The sequence below is a fragment of the Vombatus ursinus genome, unplaced genomic scaffold, assembly GCF_900497805.2.
Source record: "Vombatus ursinus unplaced genomic scaffold, bare-nosed wombat genome assembly UNPS02014779.1, whole genome shotgun sequence".
Classification (NCBI taxonomy): domain Eukaryota; kingdom Metazoa; phylum Chordata; class Mammalia; order Diprotodontia; family Vombatidae; genus Vombatus; species Vombatus ursinus.
Window position 1 is genome coordinate 4,210,701 of NW_020954557.1, and position 18,025 is coordinate 4,228,725.

Genomic DNA, 18,025 nt, shown 5'->3' on the forward strand with positions numbered 1-18,025 from the left:
GCCATGATGGTTAAGGTCCTCCTGCTAGGTTTGCTCTGTTTGGTGAAAACTCTACCATAGGCTCCAGAGTGAGTCCAAGTCTCTCTTGGGGGCAGGGTGGGGATAATATACAACGAATTCTGTTAGGCCCTAGAAGAGTAACACCGAGCAGTGCTCTGGTTCAGGCAAATTGAATCTGGAAGTTTCATAAATCTAGAGATAAGTGAAACAGGGCAAGGAAGCCAAGAAAATGAGCAACTAACTAGTTTATTTTTGTAGCAATTGATAATGGTTATTTACAAAATAACTGATAATTAGAAGAGAAGCATGGTTGAATTATCATATACACATGCTATTCTGAAGTCTTGCATTTGCATGCCCCTTAGCTTCATGAGAACAAAAAAGAAAATAATCACTCGGACCAACCTTCTTTACAAAAGGGTAGATTGACGAGCCATGACAAAGAAATGAAAATGATGCATTTTTATTACCTATAATTATTGTAGACTTCTCTGCTCAGATTTTATGGATTTCCTAAATATGAATTCTTTTGCCTAGTCTTTAGATTTTTATTGCTGCCAAGTTGGACCAAGGGTTCACAAAGTTTCCTCTGGTTTGTAATATAAGTACATTTTTTTTTCAGGCTGGAAAGGAGATAAAGATTTATTTACTCTTTTTTTAAACCACTGTAGCATTTACACAATTTATAAATAGAGATTTGGGAAGATTTTCCACTCACTTTACTCCAGCTTCTTAAGGTCCCCCCCCCCCACCCCGTACCTCAAGTACCCAAAGCAGTTAAAGTTAATACTTAATGCAACACAGTTGAAGAGATAGGCATTTCTTGCAGTCAGGTCTCAATTAAGAGATAAAAGACAAATAGTGCAGAGCGCTTGATAAAGCTAAGAATACAAGGCCAGCCATGAATGTGCTTGAAGCTGTCCATAGCGATAACTGGATAGTCAGCTGGAATCTTCTTGAATTGAAGTGGGTGCTCTAACTTATCAAATTCCACATATGGGGAAATTATTGGTGCCTACAGTGGTGATTAACACTAACCCACTGGGTCAGAAACAAGCTGGGATAAAGGTGAAAACTGTATCTGACTATCAACACCAAATACATCCATTTAGAGAAAGATAGCAGTGGTGGGTTTTTTTTTTTTTTTATATCTTCAGTTGTGCAGGTTGTCTGGCTGGTCACACAGTTAAAGCTGCATATAGAGTGCTCTCTATAATGTGCAAATTGCAATGCACATTAAAATGTAATCTGCTTTAATAAGTCACATGAAGATTACATTTTAGATAACTGTTCGTGTGTTTATACTGCACACACAAAATATTTCTCTTGCTTTATGTATATTCTATTTACCTTTAACATATAATGATTACAAATATTAACACTGAGCAGCTACCTTCCCAAAGGATTTGACTTCTATTGAGTTATAATATAGAAACTAAGTGGTAGAAATTCTGAAATTAAGGTCCTGCACTACCCCAAACTCCAATTATGTCCCTTAAACCTCTGTTCCATCTGATTGGTTGAGAACTTCATGTCAAGTTTCATGTTCAGGCGGTTAATCAAATATCTCACTCTGTCTCAATTATTTAGGATATTTGGTTTGAATCCTTAGAATAATTGCCCAAATGGTTTACTTCAATTTTCATATGCAGATACAATCAGTTAGCAGGAGTGGAGGTAATTACTGAAAGTATCTAGAATCGATATATTAAATTGGGGCACCAACCAAAGTCTGATTTCTTCTAAAATTTTTGGTTCTCGATAATTTGTCCTAAAGGGTCGGGAGAGAACAAACCATCAAAATTAATCTAAAGATATACTTCAAAACTTATGTTCAGCAATTGTTTCAACATCCTTACCCCACATAATCACCATTAAAACTTCTTATAGTAAATGAAAACTGGCAGACTTTGCTCCATTCTCTTGCCTGGTTCCTCTGGGAAAGAAGAGCTAATCAGTAATGAAACAGTTGAAAGGTGGACAAGAGGAGCAGTAAGAAATCTGGTGGAGCTACAGGGTTTTAACTCACTGTAGAATAACTGACTGGACAGAAAATGCTTTCTTGTATCTTGCAAGTGATTATAGCATCCAATATTCAATATTTAATTCAATTCATTACCTGTTCAATTGAATTATCTCACAGAAAGTTCCTGGGATGCTTAAAATAGCATGCAGCATAGTATTAAGTTTGTGAGCTTTTTAAGAAAAAATTACATTGGTGGGTGAGAACCAAAAAGATTAATCAATTATTTCAATGGACTTTAATTGCTTGTTTCCTCCCCTGATAGTTGAAATCTAATATCTCATTTTGGTATGAAGGAAACTTTGGATTCCACAAAACTATCCCAACAGAATACAAACTTTCTAGACTGGAAAGCCTATGAATGTGAGTCAACAGTGTGCTTATTACCTGAAAATCAGTTTTCCTAAATTTGGCCATCAAATGATGGTTTTTTTTCATTCATAAAAGATATAATTTTGATCCACTTTATGAATTGATATGTTTAATGCATGCCAACTGTATATCTGATCATATTTTTAAAAAATCTCTCGGAATTTCTGAGAGCCCTTTGACCTTTACCACACAGTATAAAACTCAAATAGAAATGAGAGCCACTAAACTATACATAAAGATCCCTGTGGGCTTCATGATGACTTAGAAAATCATGCATATATTTCTTATATATTTATCATGCATTCTTATATATTTCTTTTAAAAATAAGAAAAATAACCAAAAAATGTTGTGAATGAAAGTTGAACAGATAACCTAAGGTAGTGAACACACATAACTCTAGATTTCTACAGAATAAAATATCTGCCCTACTCATGTTTGCTCTTTCCATTGGCAACAGAGGCGAGAAAAGAAATACTTTTGAATTATTATTCTAAAATTTACATTCAATTTACTTGAAAACTTCTCCTAGACTTATTCTCACCCTGAACCCCAGATTAGATGTCTCTACCTCCCTTAAAAATGACCCATCATACTTTTTTTTTTTACTGCTATTCTCTGGATCTTCTCTAGTTTCTAAAGCTACCTCTTGCAATGTTGACACATTATTCTTTGCTGGAACCTTTTCCTGTGCAATAACAATTCAAAATTTTACTACATGGTTAGCCTTCAAGTACAACTAGTGAAAACTAGTAATACATAAAGGCTAAAGGGTTTGTTGGACATGACTCTAATACAAATTGTGTCTTAATTTAGGTTCAATTGTTAGGGTGAAATAAGACCTTACAAGTCACTGATCAGTTAACAAAAAGTTTCTTTTGCCCTGAACTAACAGAGATATGCAACAAGGAAACAGTGAAATTTGGCTTTTTTGGAGGTGGCCTCTCTCACTTTTATATGGAAATAAACCTGGTCATCAGAGCAGGATAGGTAAATAACCTGGTGACATGTATGGTCTTTAAAAATTCACCACGTAGGAAGAACCCAGATTACCCGTGGCTAGGATTTTTTATGGCTTTAGGTGAGCAAGAAGCTGAATTAGGGTTGCTGGGGCCAATCAGTTGTCCCATCCAGGGACAACTATGTCTCCTTCTATGGAAAACTAATCCCTGTGAAAGTAGAGAAAGAAGGAAAATGAAAGAAGGAGAAAAGGAGAAGGGGCCTCCTTCATGTGGGGGGTGGGAGGAAAGAAGCTGCATCATGGAAAAGCTGGTAAATACTTGTCATATCACAAGACCCTATGGTAAGCTTCCTTTACTCTACCTACCTCACATTATTGTAGCACTTGCAAGTTTGTCTCAAGCCAGACTATAAAAATTCTTGTATGGAATCAGACATCTTCATGTACCATACCACCAGTTCTTGTAATAGATAACAGAACCACATTTCCAAAGTATTTCATTTTCAGATCATTTCAGACTGGTGTATCTGCACCATGTGTCTTCTTGTGGTGCTGTTTGAACCATTGGCCTTATTGGTTTAGAATTGTTGGAGTAGTGTAATAAAACTTCACCACAACACCTGGTCTTAGCCCTCCATATGTGCTGTCTCTCAGAAAGCAAGACCAATGAGAATCAGCTGTAGGAAATTTTATCAGCCAACACAAGTTAGAAAAAATTTTTTTTAAATCCAAAATTAAAACCTTGAATAGAACATTGTGCAATTTCACCACTCAGTTCTAAAGTATTTAGTGTGTGAAGGAGCATGCCAATACTATCACATCATCAAGAAAGTGTTAACTGGATAGATGTGTCATGCTTTGAAACCTCAAAGGTAGGAAACTTGGAATCTTTCTAATCCAAGAAGGGAAATGAATTCCAGAAGTGTGGATCACTCACTGGAAAACACCAGGCCCAATAAGAACATTATGGTAGAGAAGGTGGGAGAAGTGGAGAAAAGTTACACACTGGAGAAAAAAGATAGGTAGAAAATGACTGGAGCCTGAACAGTGGAGGGCAGAGAAAAAGAAAGGAAAGAAGAGAAAGTATCTGGAAGTTGCAGGGACAAAAAGATCTGGTGCTAGGGAGAGGACTTGGGAACAGAGAAAAAGGGTGGGGAAACATAACATTAGGTAGGATATATCTTGTACCTCAAAAGTCAATTCCCTAGATAGAGCCTAGAGTTTTCCAAAGGAATGTACCTTCCAAATTCAATTTAATTCAACAAACTTTTATTAAAACCCTGTTGTGTACAGAGCATGGTGCTGGGTATCAGGGCATATCAGAAGATAAACAGTGGAGGAGAGATAGGTAGAAGGGGTTTGAAGTCTGAACAGTGCAGAGAAGAGGTAAAGGAAACAAAAAAGAGAAAAATAGTTGAAAGTTGGATTGTACATCTGACCTCACAGACAACAGCTGATGGCAGTTTCTGGCTACATTAGGGTTTTGGCTAGAATCTGCTAATTATGATCCAATGCAGGTGAGAAAGCCAATATATAGCTTCATAGCGCCCAAGAAAAGGCTCAGAAAGTCCCACAAAAGGTCAGGAAAGCTCTACACAGCTCGGCAGGTACAAAATGCACATTGTTCTCCCTGTTAGAGGAAAAGGTAAAAGGGTTGGAGGAATGTAATTCTGTTTTCTCACTCCTCAAGGAGAAAGAATCACTTGCAGCGTTGTCAATGGAAAGAACTCTAGTTTTGGAGTCAAAGAGCCTGGGTTCAAATCCCATTTCCTATACTTGTGATCTATATGTCACTTAACCACTTTGAGCTTCAGTTTCCTTAGAGGTCCTTGAACACTCAAAGTCAATGACCTTTAAGGGGAAAACAAAGAGGCAGAGGATCCTAACTTTTGCCAGAGGATTGGGGAGTAAAAGGACTCAATGTAGAGAAAGAAAGAAAATACTTTTAGATCTATATAATTAAAATGTCTTCTGAGAGGGGTTGGCCAGATGCTCTGAGAAAAATAGCAGTTTATCATTCTTCACTGAATGATGATGAAGATTCACAGGTACTAGGAGAAAAGCCGGTGAGTAGCATTGATTTTGGCGTATGTCACTGTGACATGGAAAATAGCCAGGAAGCACATCTTCCAGAAGTATCATTTGTCAAACCTGTCATTCACTACCAAGAGTCACTTGGAGACAAAAGATACCATCAGAAGGAGGTAGGATTATGAGCTCCTGGACAAAATAAGTTTAGAGAGAATGGGTGTAATTTTATCTTTGCTGCCAATGAAAGCTAGGACCCTCTTTGGAGAGAGGCAGATTTGGAAGTTAAGAGCTCATTGAGAAGTTTGTGTTAGGGAATGGTATTTGGATTTGTGAACCATATCATAATCGGTGTTCATCACTCTGTTACAGTTGTAAAAGTATATAGTTTGTAAAGGCAACGGAAGGAATGAATAATATTAATATGAGTGCTCAAGTTCTTGCTTGTTATATATTGTCATTTGTTTTGGAATAAGTTGAAGTCACAATTGTATTCAGTTTGGTACCAAATTATTGAGGGATGAGAATAGAACACATGGAAATAATATGAAAGTAAAATTGGAATATCTAATATTAGAGAAGTGATGAAATGGGTGAATTTTTATGTGGGATGAAAAATTTATTTTATTTTATGTTAGTAATAGATAATTATTTGAATTTCTTGCAGGTGATTTACTACTGTAAAATATTGTTTGTTATTTTTAGTTGAAAAGTATGGAAGGCTTTAAGTTATTAGTGTGACAGTGGAATGCCTAGATTTTTAGCAAAGCATTGACAAATTCTCTTGTTACCTTGTAAACAAATGGATAGCAGTAGGCTATGAAATAAAAGTACGTGAAATCTGAACTGGTTGAATGACAGAGTAGTCTTACACTTGGATTTTAAAAAAGTTAACCACACAGGTATAGGATGAGGAAGGAATGGTTAAACCTTCAATTTCCTGTGAAGAGAATCTGGGAGTTTTAGTGGACTGCAAGCTCAATATGCATCAATAAAAATAATAACTAATATGTAGATAGGGCTTTAAGTTTTATGACATTTCACCTATGTTACCTTATTTTACCCTTACAACAAATTGGAAAGGTAAATATTATTATCCTCATTTCATAGATGAAAAAACTGAGGCTAAGACAAGTTAAATGACTTGTTAAGGACATCACAGCTAATAAGTTCTGGGGAAGGATTTGAATTTATGTCTTCCTAAAATCTAGCCCTCTACTACACTTGCCTCATGGCAGGAAAGAAAGCTACACACACATGTCTTAGATTTCATCAAGAGAAACATCGTGTTAGATGGACTGGTTGGTGAAGTAGTAATGTTGATAAACCCTTTGGCTGTTACCTTTCCATCTCAGAGTTCAGGATAGAAAGCAACAGGAAAGCCAGTTAGTTCTTTATGAGAACAGATTTTAGAAGGTTAAGAGAAATAGGTTTCAGTGATCTAAAATTCTGGTGACAATGTCTACCCAAGGAAGATGGGAAATCCTAAGGAATGAAATTCTGAATAAACAAACATAAACTATTCTGATGGGGAAGAACTTAGGATATTTCTTAGATCAATGTGGCTACAAGGGAATTCATAAACCAATATACATTTTAAAAAAATAAACAGAAAAAAATACAAATATGTACCTGAAGAAGGATGTAACAGGACTCCAGTCCTCTAGGAATAGTATTAGAAGTGCTTGAGTTCAGAATGAACCAAGTTTGCTGATGAGTGTTAGGGTCAAGAAAAATAAGTTGTTTTTTTTTAAAGCCATTTTGAGGGAAAGAAGAAGATCAAAGAAGTAATAGGCTTGCTCTTTAGAGTGAATGGAAAGGCATCAGATGATGACACAACAGTATTACCAAGTGACATTTTTCTTTCTCATGGAATGACAGATCCAGATCACAGGATTTAGAGCTGAATGAGATTTTGGAAACATTGCTCCTCATTTTGAGTATGAAGAAAATGAGACCCAAAGGAATAAAATAACCTTCTTAGAGCTACATAGGCACAAAGCAGCAAAGATGGGATTTGGATCTAGATCTCCCGACTCTAGAATCCAAAGGTTTTTCTACAACCCAATGAGATACTGGCATAAGGAAGGCTATTCTTTCCCATTCAAGAAGAATGTCACTGGATTGGAAATAATATAAAGAAAATGGCTAATGGGGAGATGAAACCCAAGATAAATGATGAAGTGACGTTAAGAAAGCTGCCTTGATTCTTTTGACCAAGACCAGATGAACTGCATCCTAGAGGATTGAAAGAACTGGGAGAGATGATGACTGCCCCATTGTTGGTGATCTTTGAAACATTATGGAGAATGAGAGTGGTGTCAAAGAACCGGAAAATAACAAATATTTTGACTTGCAACCAAAAAAAATGGAAAAGTCTGCAAACTACAGGCCAGTGGGCTTGACTTCTTCATATGGCAACATTTTAGAACATGTTTTGAAAGAGATGGTTTGTGAATACTTAGAAAGGGAAGTGAGACCATTAAAGCTAGCACGGTTTAATTTGAAAAAACCAAACAAAACCAGGTTGTGCTAGATTAATGTCATTTTCTTATTTGATAGGGGAACTAGTCTGGTAGATTGGGGGATATAATAATCAAAGTGTATCTGATTTCATAAAAACATTTGACAAAATTTATGATGTCTTATTTATATAATAGACCAAAAAAATATTGGTTAGACAATTATATATTTAGATGGTTCTGGAAGTAGTAGCATATTGGTATATTCAGGTATTCCCACATTTTGAAAGATAGTAACAATCTGCTTAGAATAGGATACTAATAATTACTGTAACTGAGATTTATGTAACACTTAAAATTTTTGAAAGTTTTTATTGTATAGAACAATTTCTGCTTCACCCCTCCCCCAATCTCTGCCTTACCTATACCATCTTCTCCTGCTTGGCATCCTCTTCCTTTTCTGGATTCTTTCAGGCAGAAACTTTGACTCCCCCATGCAATCTCACTTATTGGCCCATATCCCTGCCTATGACATTATATGGGGGGAAACCAATCAGGTGTTCCTGAGTGAGACCCTAGCTTTCCCTTTAAAACATTTAGCCTTCTTCATTGCTCAGAGGCTGCTTTGATGATTGTAATGACAAAGGATCACAGAAATCCTGCCTACTGAATCCTGGAGTTGTGATAATTTGGTGAAATAGTATACAAATTCCTGGGTGGGGGAGCAGCTTCTCATAGGATCATTATGGACCCACTGCTCTTGCCATGGCTTGAAGACCATCAATGGCTCATATTTCTGCTTATAATCTCTTGCCTGACTATAATTTCTCTTCCCTTCATTCTATTTTACTGAAAAATTTAAGGCCTTTTCTTTCTTCCCCTTTATCTCCCATCACAAGGAAGTAAATAGCCATCCTTGTGCTAATACATCATTACATGGTAGAAAAACCTTTGGACTCTAGAGGCAGGAGCTCTAAATGGGAGTGGTTCCTTTTGTCACTCTCCTTTACTCATATCTCACTTGTAGAAGTAGCTCTTCTCCTTGTCTAATCAAATTCCTCCATGCACCCATTGTAATCAGTCTTCTCCTAGAGATTCTCCCCTGTCTCTCACTACTCGTCTATCTCTCCTTGTCCGTATCTCTACCCCTTACAAATACACCCATATCCTCCCTGTTTTTAAAAGAAAAACCCTTACTTGATCTATCCATTTCCACTAGCTATCCTCCCATATCTCATCTCCTTTTCATGCTTAAACTCATTTAGAAGGCCATTTACAGTCAGTGTCTCCATTTACTTTACTTACTCCCTTAAACTCTCTGAGTCTTACTTTTGTCATCTCACTCAACTGAAACTGCTTTCTCAAAACTGCCAAGTCTAATGGGCTCTTCTCAATCCTCATCCTTTTCCTCTCTTCTGCCAATCACCTCTTCTGCTTGGTATCCTCTTCTCTCTAGGTTTTCATGGTACTGCTCTCTCCTAGTTCTTCTCCTACCTGACTGCTTCTTCTCAGTCTCTTTTGCTGGAACTTCATTCAGGTTATACCTGCTAAGTGTATATGTTCTCCAATGCGTAGGTCCTCTTCTCCCTCAATATTGTTTTACTTGGTTAACTCACCAGCTCCCATATTTTCAATTATCATATAAATGCAGATGATTCTCAGATCTATTTATTCAGCCTTAACCTTTCCCCTGACCTCCAATCTTGCATATACAACTGCATATCAGATATTATGAAGTGGATGTCCATATAATCTAGACATCTTAGACTCAACATGTTCAATACTTAACTCATTACCCTCAAACTCTCCCCTTTCCTGACTTCCTTGTTACTATCAAGGGTATGAACATCCTCCCAGTCACCCAGGCTTTCAACCTAGATGTCATCCTTATCTCTTCACTTTATTTTAATCTCTATGTCCAAACTGTCATCAAATTCTGTTGATTCTGATTTCATAACACCTTTCATGGATGCCCCTTTCTCTCCTCTGAGATTGCCACCAAACTAGTGCAATCCCTTATCACATCTTTCCTAGACTATTGTAATGGTCTTCTGATTGGTCTCCGTTCCTCAAATATCTCTACACTCCAGTCTAAACTCCACTTAGCTATCAAAGTATTTTTAAAACACAGATCTGACCATATCACCCCTCCCCTGTTCAATAAACTCCAGTGGCTCTTTTTGATAAGGATTAAATATAAAATCCTCTGGCTTTTAATGCCATTTACAACCCGTCATTTTCTTACCTTTCAGTTCTTTTATACCTTACTCCCCTCCACATGATCTATGATTCAAAGACTGTGAGTTCTTTGCTGGTCCATCTCCTACTCTGCAAGCGTTTTCACTGGCTCTAGAACTCTTCTCCTCCTTATGTCAATTTCCTAGCTTCTCTGACTTCTTTCTTCAAGTCCCAGTTAAAATCCTATCTTTTTCAAGAAGTCTTTACTATTTTGCCCTTAATGTTAATTCCTTCTGAGATCATAGAAAATTTATCCTGTAAATATCTTATTTGTACGTAATTGTTTACATGTTGACTCCCCCAATATGAGTTCTTTAAGAACAAGGAACAGTTTTGCTTTTCTTTGTATCGCCAGTGTTTAGCATAGTGACTGACACTTAATAAATGCTTATTGACTTCTCTTGTTCACCTATCTTCCCTTCTGTTTCTTCCTTTTTCCAGGAGTTGTAAAGTATAAAAGGACAACTGATTCCAACTTTAACTAGCCCATTCTAGTTCTTCTCTAAAACCTTTTTAAATCCTAGTCAAGGGCTTTAATAACACTTATGTTATTTCATTTGATCCTTACAACAACACCATGAAATTGGTACTATAAGCATTATCATTCCTTTCTATTCAGAGAAATAAAATGAAGCTCTAAGAAGTTTAAATGACCAGTTCATGGTCATGCAGCTGGTATCTTTAGGAGTAACTGAACCCAGATCTTCTGACTTTTCCTGGTTTTCTCACTAGCCTTACTATTTTCTCATTCTACAAATTCTATCCAATTTTCTTTCAAAATGTCTCTAATCCTTAAAATCAAAACAAAAAATCTCAATATTTATCAAGTATATATAATAAGGTAACATGCTCAGTGCTATATGGCATACTAAGGAATATAAAGACCCCTGATATTAAGGGACTTGCCATAATTCAGGTATTTAGTACTCTAATCACCTTTGTGATAATCCTCTAAATTTGTCTCTCTAAGGTCTCTTTCATCTATTGTAAGTTATACTATACTAATCTAATAGATTATACTATACTATAGGTTATTATAGATTCATACTGTACATTACTAGCAGATTAATCTTCCTGGAGCATTATTTTGCACAAATCAGTTCTCATTTCAAAAACCACCACTGGCTTACTATCACCTAAATGCAGGGCTTCTTAAACTTTTTTCCACTTGTGACCCCCTCAGCACATCTTAAACTGTGGGTCTCGACCCCATATGGGTCAGAACTAGAGGATAAAGGTATAGAATCCAGTGACTTAAAGTGAGAAGGGCCTGCAGAAGTCTTCTAGTCACATCTCTTGATTTTACAAATGAGAAAATAAAATCCAGAGATGTTAAGTGTTTGGTCCAAGATTAATGAGTTTATAAAGGAAAGAGCCAAGATTCTTAACTCGGGTCCCCTCATTCCATATCAGCACTTCTTCCATTAAATTATACTTTCACACTTCTTATGGGGGTTTCTGAAGTTCTCCATAATATAATCTGAATCTACTACTCTTACATTATATTTTACTCATCTCTGGAGACCTTCCACCCCATCCTTTAATACTATAAACTCTCCTATCTGTATCTCTTTGTTTATGGCATATCTCAATAGTCAGTAAAAATTTATTAAGTGCCCATGATATGCCAGGCACTGTGCTAAGAATCGGAGATACAAAGGAGAGAGCAAAAGACAGTTCCTACCCTTGAGGAGTTTACAGTCTAATGGGAGAAGATGATGTGCAAAAGGGAGCTAAAAAGCAGGAGAGGGGACAGACACCATGGGGGCATGATGTTTGTGGAGTTGAAACCAAACAGAACCATAGATGGAAAATGAAGGTTACTTGGAAATTTCTTAGCCCTTTATAAAGGAACACTTTGGGAAGAAATCATTGCTCTACCCTCCAGCTCTCTAATAGAAGAGAAGAGGCAACTGGAGAAGATGTGTATAACACCTGAGTCAATCTTCATGAGGATGAGATTTCAGATAATGAGTTTATCCTAGGATAGGAATGATTTTGGATGGAGTCAAAAGCAAGCAGAGGTCTTAATTGAAAATGAAGAGATAATATCTCTCATTTTAAAGGCTCTTCCTAGCCTGTTTCTGGACTTTGAAACCATGCGGTCTTATCTTGAAACTTCCCCCAACACATAGGACATCCTCACTGTGAAACATCCAACCCTTTTTAAGGCCTTCTTGACCTGGAATATCCCCCTATAAGACCTGTCCCCTTCTCTCATTGGTCAGTTTTTCCCAAAGCATCCATTTTGTGAAAGGGCCCACATGGATTTTTATTCCTCTGTTGGCCCTCTTCTGAACTTCTTGACTTCTAAACTATTGTTTAAAACCCCTCGTTTCTTCCTCCTCCCTATTTTTAGCTCTCTTTGTGTTTTGTCTCTCCCCTATTAGAACAAAGTTTCTTTGAAAGACTTTCTGCATGCGTTTGTATCCCTAGGCACTTCAACAGTGCCTAGAATATAGTAGGTACTTAATACATATTTCCTTCTCCCTTCCTCTCCTATTTTTTCTTAAGGTCTAGCACAAATATCACCACCTCCATAAATATAGGGATTATACAGTCTTAGAATTTCTGTTTATATTCTAATACAAAGCTGCTTAAGTTGACCTTAATAGCCTTAATCTATCCAAGCCTGTCCATATCACAGTTTAGATAGTGTATCTCTTACCAAGTTTGTTTTCTTGACTTGAGAAGACCTGTTTCAAGTCCTTCTGAAGCATAGTAGATATTTAACCATGGCCTTACATTCTCAATGCCCTAGATTACTCTCTGACTATTAGTTATAGGATGATTTGCTGAATTCCATCAGTGGAGGGAGTTTTTTGTTTTTTTTTTAAAACTGGGAATTACCTATACTTATGAAATCACAGGTTTGCAAACACACACCACAAATGATGACAATGAAAACAAAAAACCCCACTCTGGGTAGGAAATTCCCTGCTCTTTGGCATCGATAGCAAGAGTTGAGCTTAACTACATGCCTCCAAGAGACTTTGTTTGAGGTCCACCATGAAAACTGAGTCACAGACTACCAATATCAAAAGGAAAGAATGGTGATGGACCACCACATAAAACTGTCTTGAATCTCTTAGTATTTTATAAGAAGCTCCTTAGTGAATAGCACAGGCCAAAATGCATGGTAAAAGTCTGTTAGCTATGTGGGGAAAAGCAAAGATGACCACAGATATAGGATGGATGGGATGTGCTTAATGGTCACACTGGTGCAGTTTTGTACAGAGGCACCAGGCAAGTGCCACAGGGGTAGCAAGGTTCTGAGTAAACAGCTCCAACCACAGTCTCTTGAGCTACTTTAAAACAACCCTTTCTTCCCACAAATGTCTATGCTTTGATATCTCTAGAAATGACCTCATTAACCCTTGCATTTACCCTGTTTGGTTCTTTTTTTCCTCCCTGGACAATATCAGCTATATTTTGAAGACCCATACCCCACATATCTTGCTGGAAGAACACAATGCATGGGGAGGAGCTTCTTGGCCTTCTGTCCCTGTAACCTTCTAACTTTTAAATATGGAGTCACTTAACCTCTTCTTAGGTTCTGGCACACTCTAGACTTGAGTTGATCTTTTTCTAGATTGAAAGGAATAAAAGTGGCTCTAGGCCAGTGAATCACAGGCTATTCACAGAGTCAGCTTCCTTGTGGTAACTTGTCATTCACCTATAACCAAATACCTTCTTGGTGTTTCACACTCCCCCTTCCCACCCTGAAATTTACATTCTGGTCTAGTAGATCTAAAATACCTGTTGGTAGATGCCAACAGACTGCCAGCCTTCAGGACCTCCACTGATAATCAACCCTGTCCTACTTAGATATTGTATTTGTGTTAAAGTTTTTACTAATGGAATTTGGCTCGTGTTTTTTTTTCTTCCTGTTTATTTTTCCCCCTCTGATTTTTTTTTTGAAACTACTTTAGGATTCTATCTAAATAGGCATCTACCATGCCAATCCTTAGCATAACCTTATCTCCATGTTCATTCCTCTTATTTTAACTTCACTTCACTCTGATAATATGCCTCATTTGTCTTGACTCTCTTCTTGGCTTAACCTTCAAGTCTTGCTTGTGACAATTGTTACCAATACTGTTTGTGGTAGTCTGGGAGTCTCCAAGATCTTCAAATGAAACTAGTTTCTAAACTCTCCTGAAGAACCAGTCCTAGGCTCAGATTCTTGAAATCTAACCAATAGCTCACTAACATTCAGGCTCCTTAAGAGTCTGCCCAATATGATGGATGTTCTAATAAACCTTGTCTTTGGCTGAAAGAAGGCTTGGGTCGAATTCTTTTGGGCAGGACCCCCATGTGATTTTGGGGTCCCAGCACCCCTAAGCCTCAACATTTTGGTGGCCCATATGGGGAAACTGCCTAACCCTGAGTTCTTCTCCAGCCATGACTAGAAGGTACGTAAGCCTCCCCCACCTTTTCTTCCTCTGCAGTTGGGGTATCTCTCCAAGCACCAAGACTTGGAGGTGCTTTTTGGGCAGACAGGTACGAGACTGTCTCACACTTAGCCTGACACTCTCAGGTTCTCGGTTCACTGGGTTGGTTTGAGGTCATGGACCTGGATACACCTTCCACAGCGTAGAGGACAAGGACAAATGCTCTATCTGGAAGCTTATGCCCAATTCTGTCTTTTTAAAGAGTATGTCTTAAGTTCCTTGAGGTCAGGCATTAATTCCTCTGTCACTTTATATCTCCAATGCCTAATATAAAGCAGAGTCTTAAATGTTTGGTGATAATGTTGATGGTCTGCCACACCTTCCCCCCATCCCTATTCTTCTCCCTTCCCACCAAGCTTCCTTCATATCAATTCTTAAGCAAGAATGCAAGGTCTATCCTTACTTATGTCTCTGATATGAGAGATGGTTTGCTTCATTAGAGTGAAATAAATGGAGGATAGAGCTCATAAGCATTGAGTGGTGAAAATTGGGGGTGATTTTCAGGGGCCAGCATCAAAGTACATTCATTGAAACAGTGAACTCCCTATCGTTAGAGGAAGGGAATGATGGTAAGTACTTTATACCTTTATGTAAGTTCAACTTATGAATATGGTTGTTTCCAAATACTTGGCAGATGTGTAAAACCTCTTTTGTCCAATTCATTTAGTGAGTGCCCAACAATAGCTGGGAGAGACATTTATTAAACACTTTACTATGTACCAGATACTGTGCTAAGGCCTGGGGATACAGATACAGACAAGCAAGACAGTCCCTATTTCAAAGGGCCTCCATTCTAATGGGGAAGACAACACGCATAGGCTGGAAATTGGGCTAGGGCAGAGGGTAAACTACAATAAACGGCAGCAATCAAGGGAAAAGGTGGTGGAGTCTGGAGAGAGGCAAGGCAAGGCTGAGGGTCCACTGAAGTTCTTTCTAAAATGGTGGTCCCTTTCATACTTCCATCCCTATTTCAATGATCCATACTCCTCTCTGGGCTCACTTCACACTTGTCTGTTCCTCTCCTAGACTATTCTACTGTCTTTCAGAATGTCTCTTATTATTAACAAATAAGCTTTCCCTTGAACCCTCTTTGCACTGCTTTACTTTAAAGGGAACTATTTTTTCCTGAAGACAGTACATTCCTCCAACCTGTTTCTGATGGAGACCATTCTGTATCTGATTTCCCTGAAGACATGGGGCCTAGAGGGGAAGGATTAATATATTTTTTGCTTTTCACTGTCACTTCTAGACCAGCTCCCTAGAACCCCTAACTGAAGTTCTTACAAACTGATTATACCACTCTTCTTACCTGTCCTTGTGGTTATCTACAGACTTCCAAGTCATTCTTAGAACTTTCTTATTTACTTTACCACCTAGTTTAATCTTCCTTTCCATTCTCTTTATCATCAATCTTAAGCTTTTCAATACTCATATAGATTACTCTTCTAACATCTTGACTGCACAATTCTTCAACTCTCTCACCACCAAAGACATATCGGCTCCACTCAAGTAACATATTAGCTTGATAACTTCTTAAAAATCAAATTGGTGGGAGGTAGAGCATTGTATTTCAGCATGTTACTCAACAAGGTTTTAATGCCATTTGGGCAGTGTAAGCTTCTGCATCTTTGTAATGAACTCTTCTTCTTCCTCTCATCTTTCTCACCTGTGCTCATTCTCTTTAACCCTCTAGTCTATTCTGTTTTCATATCTTTTGTACCTCCTTACCCCTTCTCTCTATCTCTTTTCTTCTGCCTCCCCCTCCCCACTGCTCTTTATCTCTTTCCTTCTCTTTCTCCTACATTCTGGCTCTTTCTCCTACCTAATTTTCTTCGTAAGTCTGTATTTTGTAATAGGATTTTGTTGTACCCAGTGTTGCATCCTCATTTAATTTCTGACTATATTCCTTTTTTCCACTTCCCCATTATTTTCCCTTATTCTCCTCAGAACATTTTTTTTGTTTTTAATATCACCCCACCCCTTACCCTTCCCCATCATGTCCCATCACTGTTTTAGTTTTGGCACCATTAATGTCAAAAGTACGAAGGTTTTTTTTTTTCCTCTAACCATTGCCAGATATATCTGATGTTTAGAAGAGTTTCAGTAAAAAGAATTCCCCCCCCCCAAAAAAATCAGAGAATACAGGTTCAGATCTTGACTCTGACATTTACTGCCTGTGTAACCTTGGACAAGTCTCTTAACCTCACTGGTTCTCCCTCAATTTCCTTATTTGTAAAAGGAGGGAGTTGAATTAGGTGGCCCATTCTAGTTCTAGATCTATGATCTGATTAAATTTTGTTCTTTGCCCTCATCATGGCTTAGTTCCTTCCTATACTCTGGGTTCTTACTGAATGTGGTTTCATTGCACCCAGCCTTGACCCCAAAGCGATTTTAGTTATTCTTTATTGTATATAATATAATTTATAAATAATGTATAATAGAATATAGTAACATATTATATATAATAATACATAATATAAATGATAATTTAATAATAGTTTAATAATTAGGGTTAGTACCCTAATGTTTTTTCAATACCAACTCCTCCCTGACCTTCTGTCTTTTCTGTCTTTTAATACCCAACAGTAGGTTAATCTATTATTTAATTTCTTTGCTTTTGAGCTGCAGAATATCATTGGAGAAAGTAATGAAAGAAACCACACTGACTTTACCCACTATAAATTTGTGTCGTATAATCTCAAGTGTGTCTTTGCTGCTACTCAGCAATTCTTCATTCCTCATTTATTAATTCTTCATCTCTTTCCCTTTTTTCCTTAAGCCACCAAACTATACCAGTAAACAAAAGTTACAACAATGACCTAACTTCCCACTTCAATGGGAAGATAAAGGTCATTAGAGGGACATTTCCTAAACTCCCTTATTTCACTTAAACCTTCTAAATACATTTAATCTAAATACTCTAATTTAAATACATTTATTTATCTAATTTCCTTTCTGTATCAGAGGTAATGTGCCTAGTCCTTGCCAAGACCAGTTCCTTTAATTGTGTTCTTGATACCATCCCTGCCTGCTTCTTCTATGACTTTGATCTTATTCTATAAACTCTGCCTTCTTTCATGCATCTTCAGCCTCTTCTGGTCCACTAATTCCTTCTCATCTGTTTATGGTCATGTTTCCATACCCCACAAAAGCTTTTTCTTTACTCTTCTATTCAATAAAATTACTGTCCTGTCTTCTTCATACAAATGCACGCACATGCACGTGCGCGCACATGCACATACACGCACACACATATTTAAAAGCAGCCTATGTACAAAGCTTCCACTCCACTGTCTCCTCATTCCAAATGCAATCTGGCCTTTGTCTTCACCAATTTTATGAAACTGTTCTTTATCACCAAAAACAATAGTCCTTTCTCAGTCCTCATCTTCCTGGACCTTTCTGTAGCCTTTATTGTTGTTCACAAACCCATTCTTCTGGATACTCTCTCATTTCTTGTTTTGTGATGTTCTATTCTCTGGTTCTTTT